The following is a 20,844-nucleotide window of genomic DNA, read 5'->3' as shown; positions in this document are numbered from 1 at the left end:
GTATTTGCATGGGGTAGGAACCTTTCTGCCTCCTCCCACTGCCCCAGAGAGGATTGTGTGCTCTGCATCCCCATGGCCAGCCAGTCCAGCTGCCTGGTGAGAAAAGTTGAACAGAGGCAAAACCTCACCCTGTAGCAGCATTAAGCAGGACCAGTTCTCGCCTCTCAGAAGCCTTCAGAAGAAGGTATGGAACAGGCTCTGCCCCTTGTTGTAATCATACTCCTTCTTGCTTTCTTCATCCAGGTTCTTTAGAAGGCAATTCTAAAGGCTCTGGGGAAGAGGCATTATATTTAGGGGCAGCCTACCACCCTTTCGCTGTATCCTCACCAACTTGGCCACAACCTTTGGAATTCCATTCCCCTACCCATGAAGCAAAAGGTAGAGTGTTCATTACATCTGCCGTCTTTACAGTCACTACAGCCTACAGTCATTTAGCCCTTTTTGAGGACAGTTACATGGTGGTTGGAGATGGCTGCTTTTTGGGGTGGTTGCTGGAACTTCCACCAACATGAGCAAAAATGATAAAGTCTAGGGAGAAAAGCTCCTGAGACACAACCATTACAGGACCAGAAATTACAGCTGAGGAATCTCTTGGAATAGCAAAGGGCCACTAACCTCACTAAACCTAAATTACATTTTAAATGAAAGTGACAAAGTACTGCTTGCTATGTGACACAGTGGAACAATAAAGTGAAGAAAATGGATACCCTTATCTTTTATAGACCACTCTGAGAATTGCCAAAAAGTGTATTCCCTCAGCATCAAATTAAATCAAGAGAAGCAGAAATTCTTTCAACTGTGCAGTGTCTCCACAGTTATGTAAAATTCATCTTTCTTCTGTTCCCATATAGGTCATTTCATTGGATATCTTTTCCGTAAGAAAACAGCAAACATTATCTCTGTAGCATTCTTTCAGTCCCAAACCTGTTCAAGATGGCAGTACAACAGCTTGCATAATTTACCATATCTAGCTGTTTTTCAGCAGATTTTATTAAGGCTTAATTCATTCCTGCAGGAGTTGAAATTTGCAACCATTAGCACAGTGGCTGAAGGCAGATTTATGTACTGTTTTCCATGCATGCAAGTAAGATTGTCTGAATTTAGAAATCTCTGCACAATACCTGATTGCACACCATAACAGCTACTGTTTGGTATTTGGACAAATTAGGAGCTTTTGTTGACACAGATGGATCTTTTACTCCACCAGAAAATCTATCTAGGTGACTCCTGATTGCCAAAGTTAAGTAGTCCCAAACTCTGCCTGTAGCTCCCAGTTGAATCCACTGACTTTTGGGTTAGCTGGTTTGTTTTCATGATAAAGAGAGGAAGGACTATGGGCTGGAGATTATCACACTGACAGGAAGAGTCAGCAAGTTAAAAACACCAAGTTCAAAATCCGGCTCTGCCACAGAACTTCCTGTGCCATCAATTTAATCTGCGTGCTGCAAAACGCGAATACTCACAATGCCTCCTCGATGCCACTTGTCTGGCATCTCACACATTCAGACAGCAAAATCCTTCACAGCAAGGGTTGTGTTTTATTTTGTGCACTTCCCAGGCACACAGCAATTCTGGTCTCTGCTGGGGTCCCTAGAAGTACCTTCTATGAAGGTTATGATTCATTCACCCTTCATACACATTTTTGGAACATTGAGGCATTCCATGCAAGTATTCCCTTAAAAAGCAAGATTTTGCACTGGCTACAGTTCTGCACCTAGCCGTATTTTGTAGTGAGCCTGCACCTCCAACATTCTCACTGGGGCCAAAAGGCCATGATTTAACTGTAGGTTTTCAAGCTCGTGTAAATCCAGTTTTATATTTTCCTCAAGCCTCCAAAAACCGGGCAAATGGGTTAGTGCTGTCCTGTGAGCTGCAGCTTTACTGACCAAGTCTGATATTCAAAAAGCTATATGAAGAACAATGATATGAAGTTTAACTTATACAGATGACTCAAAACAAGAGCGGGGGGGGGAGGGGCTTAAAAAATTCAGAGAGCTTTCTAAGCTTTCTACAGTTTTGCAATATCCACGACCTCCTTAAAGAGCACAACATAGTGAGATGCAGAGATGTTTACCTCTAAATGATCAAATGTGCATATAAAAATTATAGCTGTGTTGGAACTAACATGCACAAACTGCTTCCCAACCAAATTCATGCACTTACAGGGAGTTATATGTTTTTGCACCTCCTTGTATCACGCAGTTTCCAATTTGACCAAGTTCGAACCTCCCACATCTCATCATAGATTGAGAAATCTGATCAAAGGATCCTTGGACTGTTACATGTATGGCTCTTAAACATGCTAAGGCAGCAAGCCAATCAACAGCACTTCAATAAGCGTTAAAACTAGAAAATTAAGAAGTTTGGCTGACTTTAAATTAAACTGATTTTATATTAACATTTATTTCTCAACTTCCAAGGGATTCAGTATGACCCATTTAAAAAAACCAAAACACTAGCAATTCTCTATGAACACTTTTTTCTGTGAAGAACAGTAAAGGCAGCAAAGATCTGATGCAGCTTGATTAACTACAGAGTCCATAGTTAATCACAATAATCAACATTAAAGGATGAAGGATTAAGTTAAAGGGTGAAGACATATCTCAAGTGTCTTGTTAGGCTGAAACAGTAAAAAAGGTTTTAAACAGATCCTTGCTCAAACCAAACAAATGAGTTTCTGAGGTCTGTATTTCAAGCACTTACAAGCTGTTCCTTATGGGTTTGGTAGTTTCTTCTCCTAGAAACTTGTAGGAACAAAACTATGGATTCTTCCCTCAGTGTGCAAGTAACAGTCAGGCTCCTTCTTACTGCTTCTCTCCTCTAGTGCCATTAACTTCGGCTGTACAGTACATCTTTTTCATTGAGAGGGAATTCTCTTGTCTAAGAGAGTTTTCTTACCCAAACCTAATGCTAGTCTGATGGGTAGAAACTTTTCAAAGGAAAAAAGATTGGATTTAAAAAACGCTAAAGGAAGGATAGAGAGGGACCTGACCTCACCCAGGTTTAGGCTCTTGTGAGGGACCTAGGCAGAGAAACCTGTAGTTTCTTGATCTTGGTGAGGAGACAGGTACCTTGTTGTTCTGCCCGAGGCAGCTCTGAACAGGGATGTAAGCAGAAATCAGTATAATTTCTAGGTCACACAAAACTACTGCATTAGAAGCCTCCATGCTGAAGGCAGCAGCCAAATGTTCAGTTTCTTGTTATTGTGAACTTGGACTTGAGAATCTCAATTCCATATACAGCCTGCTTTAATTAACCAAGTTTACATTTTTTAGTTCACAAGCTTGGCAAGTTTAACTAATTTTCACTGAACATAGTCCTAGTGCCCTGATTCTGCATAGCACTTCAGCTCAGGACCACCTTCAGACATGCCACAGGCCAACCAAATTCAGTAGAATTACTTGTGTACCATTTATTGCTGGTATTGCTTGCTGGTGCAAGACTGACCTTATGAACCACATACCACGATCTTCACAGGACTGAGAACTAAAGCTCATAACACACTCCAAAGAGGCAAGAGGGACTCAGTTTCAAGAATGGCTCAGCTCTACAATGGTTCAGGGATGGGGGAAGACAGTAATTTTGCAGAGGTCCCTGCACCTCGCTACAGGAGGAGCCAAGTATACTCAGTAGCCTCTGCACCAGCTCAGCCTCACGCTGCTCAAGTGTCTCAGGGAGCACCAGCTGACCACTCTCAAATCACAGTGCACATCCCGACGAAGTGTGCAAACACCAAACAACAGAAACAGTTCCAGTCCCAACAAGCCTGTAACATAAATACAAAGCAAACACATAGGAATGGCCAGAAAGGAGAATACAAAGGAACACAAAGCACTATCTGGCAGTGAGACGAACCATGGTCACTTTATTCCTATGGTCTAATCACTGTTCATTTTTGGATATGCCACATGGCAAGGAGAAGCATGAAGGAAAATCTGAGGTGGCTTTGCAGTGCTTTCAATTTGTTTTGGCAGGAGAGATTCTCCCAAGCATGAGGGCAGAATATGAGAAAGTATAAAGGACCTTGCTAACATCTGAGGCCATATGGCAGCTTTTGCACCCTCAAAGGAAGCACCAACACAAAACTTCTCCCATTCTGATGTCCTTCTGTACTTCTTCCTTCTCCTCAGTGGAGAGAAAGGCCAGGATACTAAGAAACACACAGTTATAGGAGCAGCTAGAATTCTAAGAGCCATGCACCTTGCAAGAAAAATTCCAGGATTACTGGTAATAAAAAATAAATTTTAAGAGAGTCATAAGAATATTTTTTTAAATTCAATGATTTTACTGCTGGTGAGATTCTACAGAGACACACTGGAACTCCGGCCTAGAAGGAATTTTGGAAGCAAAATCTGAAGCTAGATTTAAAATATTTATAAAATAAGGTCTTGTCTCTTAGGATTGGAATAATCTATCCTTATCCGGAACAAGCTTCATCATGTTTTATTAAGTCCCTTTAAAAGTTTGATTTAGTATGTCTCTAAAAAAAAAAATTCAAAGACACCCAAACTTCATTGGGCTTCTGAACAGTGAAATAACCAAGATTTCTCTGGAAGAAAAACAGAGAAGTCAGTGCTTCGGTATGAGACCACAGGATCCCTGAATAAGGGCTTTGGCTTTCCCCTACACTCTCTCATGGTGAAACACTGAGGACTGATGGAAGGTTAACCAATCCCCCAGCAAAAGTGACAGCAGCTACACAACTCATCTAAATGGTTTCAGTAGATCCTGGTTTCCAAACAATCTCAGCTGACAGAATTGGCCATCACAGCTTATTTCCCCATTCTGCTCTCACAACAGATGTTTTGATCATCACCTCATACTAAGTAATGGTGCCTTGTAAGAAAGAGGGGGGAAAAAAGGTTTTGACAGTCTTCTATACCCTTACCATGACTTTACTTCTTTGGATACTTTTGTGAAGGACAAATTGTTTTCATTAATTGAAGCTGTGCATCCTAGATTTTACAGGGAAGATTTCTCAACAAATCACAACCCCTCTTTGCAAGGAATCACAAAATATCCCCACTAAAAAAATGCACCTAGGAGAAAACACAACGACTTGACCAAAAAAAAAAAAAAAAATACAAAGCCTCATTAAAAATGAATGAACATCAGTTCAAGATGGCTCGGATATGAGCACTTTCACATGGACACAGCTGTGAGGAAGTGTCCACAGGGATGCCAAAAACATGGCTATTCCATTCAGTTTAACATCTTTATTATTAATCCTCCTGAGGGGCAAAAAGAAATACATTATCTCAGTCTGCAGATCTCTCTAAACTGAGAGGTGCTCTTGACACCAGGGTGCTGATGCTCCAGCATGCACCCAGTGAGCTTTCAGGGTTGGCTCACTCAGGTCCATGGCAAGTTTCTCAGGATTCCTAAAGCCTCGCATGCTTATGAGGATTAGAACTTGAATTCCAAGGAGTTATGCAGGTGCTACAGGTTAACACATCCTCACAGGGTCAGGCTTAGCAGACTGCCTGATCTGAAGTCCCTTGAAAGGAATGGGACTAAAGTTTTGATCCATGATCTCTGGACAGACCTCTAACAAAGTTCAGGTCGGAAAGTCAATACTTCAGATGGCAAATAAACTGTACAGAAGAATATCCAATACTTCAGCTCTTTCAAGCTGGGCAAGTAAAATGTGCCAAGGGTAACAGTAGGAAACTATCTTGGACTGGCTGTGAGATGAAATAACTTACTGGGTCATTTTCATCACTGATTTATCTGATTGTCAGCCTAAAATGAATAAGCCTAGAAAGCTCATCTTTATACCTTTAAATAACTAGCCTTAAGAAAAAGATACAGATAATCTTGCCAAAGTGGCATTTTTCTTTCAACAAAAGCAGGAATTGTAAAGCACTGATTAAAACCTTGTAAATACAGGAATAATGCTTTTATTGACTTCTTTCAAACAACTAAAATTTCTTCAATGGATTCAGCTACACCTAAAGCTTTCTCTTATGTGTAGATACACACACGCACATACACACACGCACACATAGATATATATGAGATAGACAAGCTTTGGATAGATAGATAGATACAAGTCAGGTCCAGTTCAAAACTTTTAAACACTGACAGCATTCAACTCTCACCCTTATGAACCATCCATCAGAAATGCCATATCCAAAGCAGAGAAACCTCTTAAGACAGTTTAGATTCTATCTTCGCTCTTCATTCAAGGTAAGCAGGGGAGACTCCACAGCCTGCCTGCCCGCAGCACAGAAGCTGAGATTTAGCGATAGGCCCTGCCTCTAAGAATTGACTAGACATTTTCATATCACCCCGTGTCAAATACACAAAAGGTATTTTGTGAAACAACACAAGCACAAATGCTAGAAGCCTAAACAAATGGAGATATCTAACTCCATTTTGAGCCTGAATAGTTGTGATAGGTAGAATATTCAAACACCACATTTAACCTCCAGATGTGGATGTACTCCTGACTCTGTAAGGCTTACCATACTGGAGCAGTGCAGCAGAATGGACACAAAGCCATGGTAAAGAGCTTTTACTAAACAAATAATAATAGAAGTAAAATGACAACATAGTTAAGAACAGAGATGTTTTGGTAACAGTTTACAGAATACATCCTTGGCTGCTTTGTCTTGTTTCACACAAGACTGACTTGCCTAAGTGTATCATTGTCTGCTGGTAGGGCAAGAAGCAGCTTGTTTTAAGGACAACCACAGAACACAACTGCAGCCTTCTACTTCTGATGACTGCCAGTACCACATAACCTCATGCTTGCTAAGAACTACTACTCACGGGGTCTTATGTATAATGCACTAGCTGAGGCGTCCAGTGGTTTCTAACCTAAAAACAGGAACTGCCAGGTGGTTCTTTCTCTCTTGCTCCCATTGGGGATGGAACGCTTTTCTTAATCTGCAATAGCATGAGGATAATGCTAGGGTGTCTCTGGTCCCCTCCAAAGGTATCTGACTGTGACAGTAGCTCTTACATGGTACTCCCCTAATCCTTATCTGCATGAGGACATAAGATAGCCATTTCATCTCTCTAATGTTTCAGAGAGGAGGCCCCAGCCCTCAGATAAGCAAACAGATTTAGGCTATGAATCCCCTGGGTTCCAAAAGCAGAGCCAACACAACCCCTTCTTGCTCACAGAGGGACTCCCTAAGAGTGACCAGCTGGAAAGGCACTGCAGGAGCCTTTCCTTCCTCCCTTCCCAGCCTCTTGTCCTACTCATTGAGCAGCTCTCCTTGAACACCTTGGGAAATCCGCTTTGGAGAATTAAAAAACGGTAGAGCCAGGACCCTCTGGTAAGAGAAGGGGACTTTGTATAGCTCACTGGAAAGGCACAGAACAGCCCCATTATCTGATTCATCTCTTTTCCTTGATAACAAAACCCTACACATTTCTCTTTATTCAACCCCACCTCATGCCAAATTATTTAGTCCCTGTTGCCCTAGACTACTGCATTCTGCAGCCCAACTGCCAGCTGACAGAGAAAGGGTAAAAGTGTGCAGACCTGCTCTGCTTTAGCAATACCACACTTTAAACCTGACAAAACGTAGGTGTTCCATTCAGCTGAAAAACTGCATTTGAATAGGTTCTGTTAGAGTCATAGGTTCAAATTTCTTAAAAATTACTTCTTTTATGTTAACTGTGACTGGTCAGGAACTTGCCTATAATTTCTAGTAATTCTCACAAGACATTTTACAGATTGTATTTACAGTAAAAATAATACTTCCCAGTTCAGCAAAATTCTACCAACAGGCCTAAGGCAGGTCTCATCTCACATGTTGTATTACAGGATATGCAATAAATGGCTGTTCTTAGACTGGTATATTCAGAAACTATGCCAAATCCTGAGATGGGACAGATTAATACAGATCTGTTGAAATGAACGGAGTTATTCCAATTTACACCTGCTAGTGATTTGGCCAATTGATGCAACCAGCTGTCCCATCACTTGTAAGGATGCTCCCTTGTCAAGCAGGATACTTCAGTCCTGGTCTCTGCACTAATGAAAGCTTAATTATTTATACAAAAATGAAACAGAGAGGTGACTGTGAAGACTCCCCAACTACAGATTAGCTTACAGCTTTGTGGTTAGTCACTTGTGTGACACGCAAGTTTAAATGATCGCTCAGCAAAGATGGGCAGTGAATGTGAGTCTTCCACATCCTAGGTAAGGACACAAAACAACAAACTTCCAGAAGAAAAGGAGGCATCACCACTGTGATTTTGTGAATGTAGTGATTTCCTTCCTTTTTCTCAGCAGCTGCTGAAAATGGTAAATGTTACATATGTTTTATCTTGGATTGAGTGAATAATAGCTTGGAAAGAAAAGGGAAAAACTTTACATTTGGCATAACCTGAACTGGGCTTTTTGCTTTTTTTTTTTGGTCACAGTTATTCAGTTCACTTGCTGTACTTTAAAAAAATCAATTTTCTGGACAAGTCAAATAGAAACATTTGGCATGTTGATACTTCTGCTTTTGGTCCTTGCACCAAACTTGCACTGATGTCAATAGAAGTCATGCATGCAGATCAAAGGCAAATATTCACCTACAGTGTAATCCCTGAAGCAGCTCTGAATCACTGTTTTTGCAACAAGGCAAGAATTAATTTTAATTCTTGTAAACCCATCATCAGAACATCTCAAATCTGCAGTGAACACCACAGCTGAAAACATACATGAAAGTACTTGAACAGATTACAGAAAAGAGCTGTTCCTTAGACAGGGGGAATGCTACACTTGAAGGAATAAACCCCTTTTGAAAATGTTTTGCTGGGTTCAGGCTAGACCTTATGCCCGTTTCTACTAACGCTAACCTATTGCTGTTTTTCACCCAGGATAGGACTCAACACTCAAAACACAAGCACAGCAGAAGTCAGTTGATGTCCAGGTAAGTTCTCTACAATGGCTATGTGCTCAATTGGACTTGGTAAATTTGAGGTCAGGATCCTCACTGTGATGAGGCTTGCAATATTGCATACATCCCAAGGCCCAAGTAGCACAGAATTACGTACAGTGGATAGATGAGCCAAACAGCCAACATAGTTTTCTGAAGCTTAACAACGTATTTTCATTTGACACTAAGATTTTATACACCAAACATTTGTGGAGCTGAGTTTTAAGACTCAGGTTTTAGATACTGATATTTCTTATGTATTTCTTCTCACTTAGGAGCACAATCACTAGTTCTCCTGAATGTTTACAGAATGTTTGAACAATATTAATGTATTTGTATCCCTTATATGAAGGGCTATTTTCATTATCTCAGTAATAAATAAAAGGTATTTGAAATTAGCTCAGAGTTTTCTGCAAGCTGAAACTGAGGCTTTGCAACATATCTAATTCATCCAACATCTCTTAAGCTATTTGTGATCAAGTTGGCCTCTATTACACTATCAACACTCCTGTGAGTTTCTGAACTGCCCATGAGAACTTCAAGAGAGTTCCTGGGGATAATAGGTGTTCTGTCTCCTAAGGGGGAAAAAAAAATCATAGAGTTCTCCTCCCAGAAAAGATCAGTGATTTTTGCTGAATTAGACTTAAATTTTACACCATTTGTTCCTATCAGAGAAAAAAAAATCTGCCATGCAAAATGTCTCGCTCAGGTAACATAAGGAAACCTGCACTGAATAGTTTTACTGTACATTAATCTTAAAAAGCAACATATTGCTTATCCTGAAAGCAGAGAGAAAAAACAAAACCTTGGCCTGTAATTTGCTGATTCAACTTGTTTTTGACTTCCAGCTTTTGCAAAAGACAAAAGTAGTACTTCATCTTCTGTATTACCTAGCTCATTCGAGCTAAGTCCACTACTGATTCAAGCTAAGTCTATTCTTTAGAATAAAGAAATGCTATTTATTCTTTCTGTTTAGATGGATTTTTTTCTTAACTTCTGCTTCTTCAAAGATATTCAAATTTCAGGGATACATCTTTCAACTTTCACTAACAAACCCTGAATACAGTACCTTCATGGCATTTTACCCTGATGGATACACGTTGGTAGTGAGGAATACAAGCATAAAGCTTTGATTGCACAAGCTTAAATGACTTAATATCTGATTCCTGGGAAAACTGAATCTGCCAGTTGTCTTGGGGTCCTGACTCAAAATTTCCTCCCAAGGCGTTAAGAGACATATTGCAAACATTAGGTCACTCTAAACTTTGCATCACAATCTTCTTTCCCTTTCTGTTTCATTTCTTTTAAACTTCTACAAATATTTATTTCCAAGAATCTTGACTTCCATGTTAGGAGAACAGCAGCGAGATCAGGCACGACATCTGTAAATTAACTTCACTTCTTCCAGTGCAGAGAAAATACTGAAAATATCTCCAACTTGTATCTTGAACCATCTCCAGGACAGACTTCTCTTCTTCCAAGGTACCTGCTATCTCTTTAAATCTATTTTAAACACCATTGGTTGTTTTTATTTGGTATTCAGAAAGAAAATATTTGTTAAAAAGAAACCTGCACCTTTAAAATGCGCAGAATAAGCATTTAAATGAACAGTTTAGTTGCCAAATGTTGTGTGAGTAATAATTAGGAGACAACTAAAAGTTTAGGCAAGTGCAATGAACACAGATCTGAAATACAGTACTTCTAAATATTGGCAATTTCTATTATCACAGCCAGTGTTATTTCTAGGACTTGTTGAGGGGAAAAAATAACATTATAGTCTGCTCTAGTCTCACTGCAGTGGAATCTAACTCAGTTTTGATGCTGTGCAAATAACATCTTTTTGAATGAGACACCTCAGGTGGAGTTTATTTGTCAGGAAAACTCAGCAGTGTCCCACAGTGATTTACAGTTCCCCTTTTACTATTAGAAAGCAATATTAGAAATCCAAATGTCCTTTGACTTGCATCTGAAATTCTTTCCTTTCACTGGTGAAAAAGGAAAAGAAATTTCTTTGAAATTCATTTTTAAAAGCCTGACAAACCTCTCAAGATGATGACAAGGCTGCTTGCTACATAAACTCCTCATATGCCCAATTATATTTCCAACCCTTCAGCTCATTAAGAGGCACATTCCAGGTTGTAATACGTTATGAGAGCTCATGTTTCCAGCTGTGTTTTACCATTTGACAACTGGGCTTAAGGTATACCAAAATAGCAGCATGGGTCCCAATTCGACTTGCACATGCATTAAGCAAATCACTGAAGACAACAGCAGTCACACCTAGGGGGAACTGAATCCTGTCATATACAGCTCAGGTGGCTATTTCTTATTAAGCAGGGAGGGAAAAGGGCAGAAATTCAGATGTAATAGAGGCTTTAGGAAAGAGAACTATGTAGCACAGGTACATCATGGCGGCTGAATATTACGATACTCATGTTTGGTGCAAAAACCTCAGTGCTGAGTCCTGACACTATCATAAAGTATTTTGTAGTGTTTATCCTGCTCTGGAGAATAAAAAGTCTTTAGGAGCTCTGTTTAAGAATAATTTGACTTACAGATTATGGTTTAACAAAACAAATATCATTGATGAGACAATCTTTCATAAATCTAAAAGCCATTAACTCCATTTTGATTCCAACACATTCAGGTACTTTTTAGTGATAATCAAGAGAGGTGTATAAGTGTCTAACAGCTAAATTTGTTAAAGCGCTTAGGCAGAATGTGCCTTTCTTTGCCTCCAGGTAGCAGTCATACCATTTACACAGCTATCTGATCTTTGCCATCCTCTTCCCAAGATATATTTTTCCTACCCTCATATCAGCTCATGAATTCTCTCAGAGAGGAGAGAAAAGGAGAGTAGTCGTCTAGGCACACTGAGGGTTATCACATTCAAGCGATAAGGTATGAGCACAAATTTGGGTGGGAAGAGCTCTGTATCAGATTGCTGCAAAACTGAAAGAATAAATTATACAGAGGTATTGCCCACAGCATTATCAGTTAGCAGATTCTCTACATGACATTTATATTTGGACAAGAGACAACTCGCTGAGACTCATGTTCAAGGCAAGGTATTTCAAGCTGATTACTTACTCAATTAGAATGTACTGTAACCAGATTAAGGAGACTGCCATATTTTAGCCCTCATTACTTTGTATGGTTTAGTTCTTACCATTTATAGAGATGTGGCAAATCTGGTAAAGATATTATGTTTAATATTATCATCTTTATTCTAAAGAAATACCCCCAAATAACTCATTCACAAGTACTTTTGCAAAAACAGTGAATCATACCTGTTTGAATTACAGTATGTTTGCAACGGGACTATCATATCATCTCATGTCTCTGGCAGACAGAAACTATAGTTTAGAGCAGACATACCTTAGGATGGAAACCTCATTTTGGTGAGAAATTTGGTCATGAGGAGTGTGAAAGGGAGAAGAGGAAAGACAGGGGATAAAGTGGAAAGAATGTAGCTATTATTCAAATAACTTAATAAAAAAATCCATTAAGAGTTATTAGATAACATAGACAAAGTGCCCTAGCCACAGACTACTGCTAGTTGGGAGAGCATACTGGCGAAGGAACATTACAGGCCTGCAACATTTCCATCTTTCATTAACTAAACTTATTATTGTCTGAGAGGCAGGAAATTGCACAAGGGGAGCCTTTGCTTCTGATCCCATACAGCTGCTCTCATTTTTTCATGAGCAACTTCATTACTATACACAGTGATGATCACAACAACTATTATTAAGGTTACTCAAACCTCCCAGCATACAGATGGTATTCAGTTACTCAAAACTTGAACCAAGTAGGTTGGCCTCATGAAAGCAAGCTTAATTCTGGTCCTTCCTAACTTTGAAACATTGCAGCACTTTTTTGGCAACTTAAGGAATAAATCAAAAATATAATAATATTGCTTATGTATCCAGGCATCTCTTTGGCTGTCAACAGGACAAGCACTTCATCCAAAAACTTCTTGAATTTCAGCAGCTGTAGTATATAGCCATTATGCATACATATATATATATATTCATATAAATACATATATAAATATGTATTTGTTAACCCATTAAGAGTGACAGTTTCCAAAAAACAATCAGCATTTTAGCAAAAGCTAGTCCAAAAGAAATCAGTGTACAAAACTTGACCTCAATGACAATGCAGTTAGGCCAGTCAATGAAATATCCTATCCTGAAAGAGTACTTCTTACTGGATACTCAAAAGCCCTGCAGAAACCTACTTTTGCCATTTTCCCCCTCTCAGATATGTACACACGTACATGCCTCTACTACATTCTGACAGGACCATGAGAACATCATCAATTATTTTTCCCAAATACAAACACTGCATTCAAGAAAATACAATTCACTGGCAAATTAATATCACGTTCCATTAACTGGGACAAACACTGGGGAACAGACCGAGGGGATGTTTAAGAAACCTTGAAAAAGCTGACTACACAACGTACAGCCTGTGAAGCTGTGTTTCAATTAAATGGATTTAAGGTACTGAACCCTGCACCAGCCAACTGCCACACGGTAGTCCACTTGGCCAACTGCTGCCAAATGGGAGTACTATAAATGGTTATGAGATACAGGAGTGCAGAGATATTTTACAAGTGGAAAGGAGAAGAGAGGTCAGTAGAGAGGAGCAGAGGGGAAAAGAAAGATACAGAAGAAACACTGGATGGGTTGGAAAACAGGACATTGCGATCTGATGTTGATTATGTCAGTGATGATAAAATGGCCATTTTTCAAGTTATATACTCTGCCTTAATCGATACATGGCACATGCTTGCCTCTTCACATAGTATATTTTGCAAGTTAGCGGGAACTTTATCCACAGTTAACGACAGGATTCATACACTCCTCAGTATATGTCTCTGCCTATTATCTGCTACTTTGCTATGAAACTGTCCATCAGCATACCACATACTCCTGCTCTGCCATCACTGCAAATAAACTGTCTTTTTTGTGGTCTTTCTGGCTTAAATGATTACAGCTTATACCCTTCTGGTGCAGGCCAGTGATAGAGTAGCCAGAGTTCAGGCAAAGGCTGGCACCAAGAACAAAGGAAAGCACTTGCTTTTCTACCTAGCTCCACAGGAGCAGGAGGGCAAAGGCAACTCCTGGGCAGAAGCACACGCCCAGAAGTATTTGTCCTTATGAGAAAACTACCACACACACTGCTGTCAGCCTGAACCAGACCTCATGTCACTGACTGTGGCAAACACACATTTAAGAGCTACTCTGGATATCAACAGATTATTAGCTTCATCTTTTGTGGACACAAAAGAACATTCTCACCCCTCACAGCTCCCTTCACCAGCTTGCACCACATCAAAAAGTTGCTGTGTGGGCACAGCCTTTTAATTAAAACCTTTGTTATGCTCTGCACAATGCTTATTTTTAAAGCAGTGCATGAAATAAAAAGGAATATCTCCCAGCACAATATATTCCTAGGAGCCTCTGATAATTAGGGCAGTCACTTAATTTTCACATTTTGGTTTCTACTGGGGTATGTGCCAATTAGGAAGCTTCTGTGACGTTCCTGCCGCCTAAACTTTCTTTTTCCTCCTGAAAAATTCATGAAGCTAATGTACAGCTGCCTGCAAGTTCCATTTATGTTACAGCAAGCATTAAATATTAAAGTGCCCATATAGAAGTATTATGTAAGCTACAGCCAATTCACCGGCACTAGACAGTGCTTTTTTAACCCACTGATCTTTGTGCATTATATCTTCCGTTTGACGCCCAGCTCACATATGATACAGGCTTGTGACAAGAAGCCGATGGGAGCCCAACTACACAGCCTAGGCTGCGGACATGACAGCATCTCCAGCTCAGTCTCAAGCATCAGCCACCCGTGCTGCCCAGGACATCAAGTCCGACAGCCTCTGGGCAGTGCAAGTAGAGAGTTGCTCCCTTCTTCCCTTCAGAAACAGCCAGGACTGTCTCAACCTTACACAGCAAAAGAGATGCAGAAAGAGGGTCTCTCAGTTTCCTGAACTACTCATCCACATCTTACCTTTTTCTTTCAGTGCTGAACAAATCCACTTCTTCAGCGTTATCCCTTGCTCACACTTTCGGAGCGTGAAGTCCAAACTCCCAAAGTATGCTGTACCCGCTCAACATGCCACTGTGTCACCTGTCCTCTCGGCCTTCTTACACATGCAACACACAAACAGAGCAGCAGCTAGTTTTGTGAAATCAGTTCCAGTTCAGCACTGTACTTAAGTATGTGTTTAATTTTAAAGCACTTGAGTAATCCAACTGTGTTTGGATACTGTGTTTAAAGACAGGCAGAAGCTCAACTCTCTTGATGAGGATTATAAACAAGTGATTTTAGATGTTAAACTGGAGTTTTCTGTAAAAATGAACAAAACCCAGAACATACACCCCTCAGAATATCCCAGTTGTTTGACATTTGCTTTCATCCCTCATCAAGGCAAATTCAAAGTATCAGAATAAAGCATTTAGAAAGCATTATACTCAGATATTAAACACTTCAGCATTTCCCAACTGAAGGTGTCAGTGTCTTGGACTAAATCGAGAACTCTTCATTTAAACTGGTTTGACATTAAATTTAACTGGGCCTAAATTGGCCCCAAGGCCACATAGGATCCACAGAACCTCACAATAGCATCTCCTGACCTAATTCTTCCCTAAGGACTGATCTTGCCAGCTACATTATATCTCTCACTATGCTCAGTGTACAGGGAAACATGTAGTTTAGCAGGAGAGACAGCTCAGTCAAGAACCCTGTGCTCACTGCAGGAAACAGGCTCAAAGATGCATAATTTATCTGGCCAAAAGGGATGACAGGCTTTTTTGTTGTTGTTGTTTTTCGAAATTAATTCCTGTATGCCTCCTAAGCATACATTTTAGAAAGATATCTGGAAAGGACTAAGATTTCAGATGAGACAAAAACCACACAAACCTTTAAAAATTATTTAAATTAACTACATCATAAGTTAAAGATGCCTGTTACAACCTCCATCTTCAGGGTTTTATACATTTGCTTCAGATTTCAAACTTTTATTTCCTTTGTAAGTATTTAAGGTGATGATCAAGGTACCCTTTAAATTCTCTATGATAACTTCATTGAAAGATTAAAGGGGCCCACTAACTCCAATTCATCACTCCTCCTTGTGGCTCGTTTCCAGATTCCACTGTCAACATCTTTCCTGAACTGTGAACAAAAGAACAACGCACAGCACTGAAAATAATGGTAACCCTCTTCATGTCAGCAATGGTTTGTCTATTTATAATTACTTTTGGAGACCTCAGTTACAGAGCTTTTATCTATTTAATGTGTGTCACATTGATTGTTATCAGTCTAGCATTCTAATCAAAATGTTGTACAGTAGCAAGGTAAATGCCTCATAGTAATCTCAGTGTATTACATCAATTTTGTAACTTCTTTTAACCAGGCTTACAATGGCACTAAAAAAAGTCACTCTGACAAGATACATTTTCCACAGGTCAATACCTATGTGGGCTGGCATTCACTATGCTACCCCTGCTTACAGCTATATTAATCATGTCCCTGGCATTCTATGATTTTATCTTGGCACAAATAACAAGTAATGGATAAATAATTACCTGGGTTGCGTCATTCACCCTTAAATACTGACAAAACAGTTCCATTTTCTAGTTCTCCAGAACTTCTCTAGGGTTCTAATATATATTAAAAACTGACATTAGTGGCCTGCAGAAAGCCTTGCTAAGCTCTTTTAGAACTATCAAATGCAAATCTGTGGATCTGCTGACTTCTGAAACCTAGATTTAGATGTTTCTATTTTCTGTCACCCCCCTTATCCAGTAACATATAAGCAATATGCCTAAAAGCCATGCAAGACAACAGATTCAGCTTAATGTTGAGGTCAAAATGTTTTGATCTCAAAATAAACTGAAATGAATTATTTTGCTCTAATTGTGCAGTACAGAAATCTCTACATTTTTTCCTGTAATATTGAAATCTTCTTGAGGAATACTTTGATTTTATGGATAATAAATTTTGCACCGAAAAATAATCTCAAATGAAAGTTCCTGACCAGCTTTATTCTTAAGTGCATGGTTGCATGCAGATAATCTATGCAACCTTGCTAATCTCTTCCCTTATTTCACCTTCCTACTATTTGCTGCATCTCATCTGTATTTAAATTTTAAATTCTCTGGGGCAAGGGCTGTGTTCTTGGAGAGCATCAAAACCAGGAATCTGTATGAGGTCTTTTAGCCGTGTTACAATTCCTTTTCTTCCAGTTATTTTCATTTTTTCTGGCTCACCTTAATGTAATTTCTTTTGCACCTACCACACTATATTCATGTCTAATGCCCTACAGAGAGCATCATCATCTTGCTCTGGCCATCTCCCAATATGTAACAGTGAACCTCTTTATGATCCTTTTCGTTGGACAGAAAAGCTCCCATTTTGCATTCCTGTGGCTAAAAATAAAATAAAAATTGCTGTCAAACAGTAAAAGGTAGAATCAATACAATTTTCTTTTCCACCCACTCCTGCATTGCACAAAGCAGTGGATAACCTGAATGAAACCAAAGGAAAGCTGTATGTTCTGGGCAAGTCCAAGGGGCTTCAAAGTAGCTGACTCAGGAAGAAGGTAAAGACACAAGTTCAAAATTGCATTCCTCTATCAAAATATCATGAACAAGTCAAAGGAAACAGAATGTGGGTCTCAGCTGCACAAACAGTAATAAATCTGTTTTTGTGGTTAATCTTAAACAAGTTTTCCATGAAGAACATGGGCGGGAAAAGTCCAGTGTTCATTTGGAAAAGACAGGAACAGCAGTTCTAGGCTTCCGGCAGAGGACAAGGGATCAGATTTCCCAACTCCTCCTAGTTATCTTGTGGTAAACCTGAGCTCACGGCACTGATTGAAAATTTTGCCTCTGGACCTGTCAAGAGGCTTAGTAGTGGAAAAAGAACAGGAACAAGTGTGTGAGAAGAAACTACCCTATTAGTTTAAGATCACCAGCAGCCGTGTTACTCTTCCACAAAAGCTACAGCAAGGCACAGCAGTTGGAGCAGCTTCTACCATGCAGATACTATGTGTCCTCTTTGGGGAAGATAAAAGAAAATGCATATTAAAAGAGGGTTTCTCCAGTCCTTTCCCACCTCTTCCCAACCTTTTTCTTCCCGCTTGCCCAAGGACCTATGAGAAATTCAATTTTCTACAGAACAGTTTGTTCTATCAGTCATTCCCAGTGAAATGCATTGTTGTAAGGAGTTTTCCAGACCAAAAAAAGGACCAAATTTGCATCTCTATTTGTTAAATCCTCAGTTTTCACTGCAGCAAAATGGAAATAATTAGACTTCTAAAGTGAGAAGCTGCTTATCCTGCTCCTTGAGCTCCTCAGATGGAAACCAGTATAGGACACAAATGGCAAACTTACCTATGCAATTCTTTCCATACTGATGTAAATGGGGTTTGAATACCTCCTAAATCACTGCAACAGCAAAGCAAACTCCAGCAGCATTAACTTTTTTTTTTTTAAAAAAAAAAAAAGACTGTTACACTTGTGTTTACAGTGGTTGCAAGGATTCAGCAACTTGCTTTTTTTAAAAAAAATTAAACAGGTGCAAAAAAAATATGCTAGGAGAGAGGGAGTGGAAACCTGCACACCATATCCCTAGTAATAAGACTGATGTGGGAAGCTTATACAACTCTGTACTGCCAAAACTATCTGCTGTGGTAGCTAGGACTTGGAACAGGCATGCCATTTCTCCACTGAGTTTTGCAGCACCAACCATGCTACTGTGACCACACCACTGGCAGTACTTAGGGAGCTTAGATAAAAGCTCCCTCAAGCGTGCCTTCATAAACTACAGTCAATGCAGTCATTACAGCATACACAACCTTCATCACCAAATGAACTTGCTTGCTGTTACTTCAAATAAAATTTGCTTTCCTCTAACTCTTGACATTAAATTTTTCCTAAGGATATAATTTCAAAATCTCCTCTTTACTATATCACTGTTCATAGATCTCATCGCTCATTAAAAATAACAATGCCTTAAGGGGTAAATTGGTAAATATTTATGAAGAGACAATCACAACATCTATTTTAGAAAGTTTTAGAAAACAGATAAAAAAAATAAATTCAACGTGTTGGGACTGGTCAGCCACTGTTTGGGAATGAAGGAAGTAAACTTTGAAAGTCAAGGGATGCTTTGGTCTGCATCAAAAAAAAGTAAAACCAAGCACATTAAATATTATACACATGCATACAAACTACACCTGTGACAGTTCGGTCAGCTGTCCTCACAGTTCAGTTTGGTTCAAGCTTTTCAGTAAAGATAAATTAAATGTGGAGGTTTATTATGGCCAACATCTATGTTTAAGTTTACCAAGACTAAAGTTTCTTTCTGTTAATCTTTTTGAATATAGTGTAGACATTTTGGAAGATAAAGGCGATTAGAATATGTTGCCTAGAGACTTCATGAGAAATGCAAGATAAATAGGTTAGCTATTCCCTTTTGTATACTACTCACGTTAGTTCAAAAAAAGGAAGCACAAAAATAAAGAAGTTAAAAAGTGATCTGTAAAGTCTAGTCATAGCAAAAAAATATACAAAAGTAGATTACTCAATAAACCAGATATTCCTACTTGCCAATGGAACTACCCATGGAAAAAGCCTTTATTTACTTACCACTGATAACCCCATCCCTATCTTTAATCATAAAGCAGCCCTCTCTTTCAAGAGACCTGGAAGCTGTCACTGTCAGTGGCTAATTACTCCCTAGGGATAATTTATCTTCTCAACCAAGAATTCAGCTTTGCTGCCCACCTACTGGGTGAGCAAAGGACTGCGACAGCACACAGCACAGCTGCTCCTCATGACTGCCGCAGATGGTTTCCTACCAGGCTCCGGGAACACACATCCTGGATATTCTCTTGGTACCTGAGCACCTTGGTATATTTTGACATGCACCAAAACATCCTCCCTACAACATAGGCAAAATAAAGGCATCTAAGATGAATAGTTAAGAATGTGCACACAATGGGAATCGGATGAGTCTTGGGACAATAACTTGCCCTACTGTAGTGACTTGCTTGCCTATGCCTAGGCCTTTGAAGGAAGAGTGTTCAAGTGCCTTTTCAGCATTTCTGCTCTACTAGTTAAACCTCTAAGCTTTAGGCGGAAAAAACAAATCTGTCAGGCCAGGGAAGCCAGATTTTGTTATGTAGTTCATTCAGAACAAAGATGACTCTAGGTTAGTGCTTCCCACACTACATTCCTCCAATGATTGGCATGGGGAGGAGCTTTCTTAATTCACTCATCTTCTAGTGAGTTTTTTTGTTAACCATGTAAGATGGACCATGAGAAATTCTGAGATTTGATAGTGGTCCATTTCCAAGAGTTTTTAGAAGCCCTGCTAAGGACTATACACATATTAAATATGAGTACATCCTACTGACTCTTGTTCTTTGGTTCAGGACAAACTCATTCAAACTACTAGTGGAAAGAAATCCTTCCCTCCAAGTAACAGCCACATGTTGCTGCTGAGTAGGAAGTTAGCAGCAGGAATACTAGCATCAATTAAAAATAAAGGTTTGTTTCTAATGACAGTATGGCCTTACAAAAAATCTCATTTTAGAACTGCTTCACTTTGCATTATAAAGTGGTTCTAATTTTGACACACACAGCCCATTGTATCAAGAGATTTCCTGACATCTCCCCTGCTACCTTATATTCTTCAACACTCGTTTTCTAGAGGGGCCAGTGAGGAGAGACAGCTGAAGAGTCACATGTTATGGGGGACAATTTTACACAGTATCCCTCTTTACCTACCTGTGCAATGGAAAGTAAACTCTGAAGGTTTACAGATGTGGTGCATGTCCCACATACAACACCTCAGAATTCAAGACAAAAAATGTAGCAGAAAGGCATGTAGCAAAAGAGAAAGTCTGACCCAAAAAGCAAAGTCCAATTCT

General features: G+C 39.5%; 1 protein-coding gene across 10 annotated transcripts in view; it reads right to left on the bottom strand.

The window, feature by feature from the left end:
- HECW1 (HECT, C2 and WW domain containing E3 ubiquitin protein ligase 1) overlaps window positions 1–20,844 on the bottom strand; it is a 272,955-nt gene that overhangs the window by 225,591 nt on the left and 26,520 nt on the right. The gene's annotated exons all lie outside the window — the stretch shown is intronic.

This window comes from Dromaius novaehollandiae, chromosome 2, assembly GCF_036370855.1.
Source record: "Dromaius novaehollandiae isolate bDroNov1 chromosome 2, bDroNov1.hap1, whole genome shotgun sequence".
NCBI classification, from domain to species: Eukaryota; Metazoa; Chordata; class Aves; order Casuariiformes; family Dromaiidae; genus Dromaius; species Dromaius novaehollandiae.
The sequence above is the reverse complement of the archived record's forward strand: the minus strand, read 5'-3'. Positions and strand labels throughout refer to the sequence as shown.